General features: G+C 36.9%; 1 non-coding gene across 1 annotated transcript; it reads left to right on the forward strand.

Annotated features, from left to right (window-relative positions):
- The first annotated feature begins 1,623 nt into the window (after nt 1-1,623).
- LOC136509792 (small nucleolar RNA R71) lies at nt 1,624-1,732 on the forward strand. The gene has a single exon (XR_010772532.1). It is a non-coding gene; the product is annotated as a small nucleolar RNA R71 (small nucleolar RNA).
- The last annotated feature ends 1,771 nt before the right edge of the window (nt 1,733-3,503 follow it).

The raw sequence follows: 3,503 nt of genomic DNA on the forward strand, positions 1-3,503 counted from the left end.
TTAGTTTGTAAGGTTTGAAACAACTAGTTTGTAAACTAAGTTATCATAAGACTTCCGCTATTTTACTCTGATGTAGATATTTGAATAAATGTTGTAATACTACAATGACTCTGTAATGTGATCCTGCTCGGAAATCATGGATGATTCGAGGTTCTCCGAGGACACCCGATAGTCTTCCTAAGTTACCAGGAACATATGCATAGTCGTTAGAAGTTGTTGGACAGTGACAAGTGCATGTGGGTCCTATAATTTAGGAGGTTCTACCACACTCAAGCCTCCGTTGTTCAAACTGGAGTTTTTGTGTTCCTTGTAGCTGATTCTTCTCCTTCTTGCCTTTTGCTTGCCTAGTTGGAGGTTATTCCTATAAAAATTTAGTGGAATGTGACTTGCTATTTTTAAATGAAAACTTCTCCACTCTATCTTTTATTTGGAAACAAATTTTGGCACTCTCAGCATTGATAGTTGCTTTAGCAGTACATAGGAAAGGATGTCCTAGGATGATGGGTGCCTTTAAATCATGGTCGGTGTCCAAAATGACAAAGTCTATAGGTGCATACAAGCTTCCAACTCGTATACAGACATCCTCTACAATCCCTTCTACTTTGCGCATTGATTGATCTGCAAGCCTCACAAGCATGGCTATGTATGATAAATTACCAAATTGTAAAATGTAATCGTATATTACCTTTGGCATAATATTGACGCTTGCACCAAGGTCGCAGATGACTTAATCAAAATCATGTATTCCAATCTTGATAGGAATGATAGGGTGTCCAAAATCACCTTTCTTCTTAGGCATGGATTCATCCCGCTAGTTTCCATGGCTTGGATCTTTGTAGAAATCTGAATTTGCTATCTCAATGATATTTACAGTTTTAGGATCTTCTGGCTGCCCTGGAATCTTACTTTTCTCGTTTGATGGAATAGCAGCCGCTAGCTGAGCTATTTGTGATTCTAGCATTTTATTAAAGCTAAGCTAGTCTTTCATGGCAGATGAAAAGCTATCCATTTTATTATTTATGTTTTCTAAGATTTTATCATTAGAAGCAAGCTTTTTAGAAATAGTTTCATTAATTTAGCTTGTCCTAACACTAAATCTTTCAAGGATGGTTGATTATAAGAATTATTAAAATTATTACCTTGATAATTTCCTTGGTAGTTACCTTTATAATTTGGCTGCTGTTGTTGGCCCCATCCGTGTCCTTGTTGTTGTTGAGGATGGTAATTATTGTTGTTGATAAAGTTCACATCCTCTTGTGTTTTGGGACAGTTGTTCCCCGAATGTCCAATATTTCCACAGACTTCATAGGTCATGTGTGTACCAAAAATTTGCATAGCATCTTGCTTTTCATTGGCTTTGTCTTCAAGTCTCTTCATTAGTAAATCCATCTTAGTAGACAACATGTCTACTTCCTTAAGTGTGTGCATACCATACCTCCACCTCTCTTGCAGGGTTGAAGATGTTCTTCAGACCAGCCTTAGTTAGAAACCATCTTCTCTATAAGAGCTATCACTTGAATGATTGTAAGAGATAAGAATGCTCCTCTAGCAGCAGCATTGACATTTTCATGGGCACTATTGGTTAATCCATGGTAGAAAGTTTGCATGAGCAACCAATTATCTATCCCATGATGAGGACATTCTAAAATATATTCTTGAAAACATTCCCATGGCTCGAGAATTGCTTCATTACTTTGTTGTTGAAAACTTGAAATTTTTCCACACTAAGCGTTGGTTTTGCCACTGGAAAGAACTTTGATAAGAATGCATTGGAGGACCTTGTCCAAGTAGTGATATTGTTTTTATTGGCATAGAACCATTGCTTCGCCTTCCCCAAAAGTGAGAATGGAAAGAGACGAAGTAACACAACATTTTGAGTGACTCCTATGATAATAAATGTGTTGCGAATCACCTAAAAATGCTAAAGATGGGCACTTGAATCTTGATATGCCTTTCCACAAAATTGGCTATATTGCACCATGTTAATTAGAGCTGGCTTGAGTTCAAATGATGTGTCTCCTATGTTGACAGTAGGTCCAGTATGAATATTCATAGTGCTTGGAGTAGAAAATTCACAAAGGGTCTTCTCAGCCATAGCTTCAAGAACTAGTGTTGAGCTTTCTCCTGATTGATGTGATTGAGAAGTTGATGCTTCCTTGGTCTTCCTCTTCTTACTCTTCCTGATAAGAGATTCTAGATCTTCAATGAAATTTGGTGGAAGGTTGAAACTAGACATGCACTACCCTGTATAACACATAAATAGATAAAAATACGGGTAAGCCTGCTAGAGCTATGGTGAATAGTTTTGATACATCAATAAGTAAAGTTTAATCAATTCTTGCATTGCCTTTATCCTCCCCGATAATGGTGCTAGAAATGTTTGATGGTATTTGTTAGTGTGAATTAGAAAATTTAGAATTATGCAAGCGCACAGATATACCATTTTAGCATTTCACCGGGAGTATTCTAGGTATTGTTATTTATATTTTGCCATTGGGAGGAAAGTGGCATGAAAGATATTGATAACTTATACTTATGATGAATCAATAAACTAAACACTTACTCTAAACAAGGGTAAGTCAAATAGCAAATTATGTATATGATAAGCATCCAATAATTATGTATGTATATGATATGCATAACACTCAGAGAGACTCCAAATATAGCAATAGCTAGTCTAATTAAAATACAAGTGAGATAAAATTCCTAAGTTATTCTTAATTAGAAGTCAAAGCAAAACATGTCATTGTATATACTAGCAATAGCAAAAGATTAACTCTATACTTATACAAGGGGACATCCCTATGGAGAAGCATAGTAATATACTTCCTCATAGCGACTTAGGTCCTGCTAGTCCTACAAAGGGGATGTGGAATATAGAGAATCTACAAGGTTGTCACCCCATGTAAATCTACCACAATCCAGAATGTAGGGTGCATCCATAGGTAAAACAATGTATAAGCACCACACTTACACAAGGTCCGGCTACTCAGCCAGTTTGAACACTTAATTGAGCGCTCTATGATCCTATGCATAGATATAGTGATAACTCTAACTATACTAGGCATATACTCAATGTAAACTAAGAACATAATAATAATAATAAAGAGTAATGTCATCAAGTAGATAAATATAAAGGATAAAAGGGCTATACCAAGCCTCCGGTGACTAGATCCAGAATCCAAGCAACAGCTCGACTCCACTTGATCTAACTAAACTAAACTATGCTATGAATATATGTTTGTGGAGCATTTCTCTCTTGAGGTGGTTCTTGATCTGGTTGAGACAAATGTCTAAGTTTATCTCTCAACCGATGCCTCCCTGGAGGGGGTCTAGGGAGTTCTTTTATAGGGGTGATTGAGTAGGGAGCAAGTAATTGCCATGTCATCAATCCGCATCAATTCTTCTGCCCATCATTGGATCAAACCAACCTAAATAAATGGTGGAGATTCATCCTTAAAGTTGGTGGAAAATAACTGGTGGTGACTGGTGGGCCTTGGGCG

Source organism: Miscanthus floridulus, chromosome 15, assembly GCF_019320115.1.
Source record: "Miscanthus floridulus cultivar M001 chromosome 15, ASM1932011v1, whole genome shotgun sequence".
NCBI classification, from domain to species: Eukaryota; Viridiplantae; Streptophyta; class Magnoliopsida; order Poales; family Poaceae; genus Miscanthus; species Miscanthus floridulus.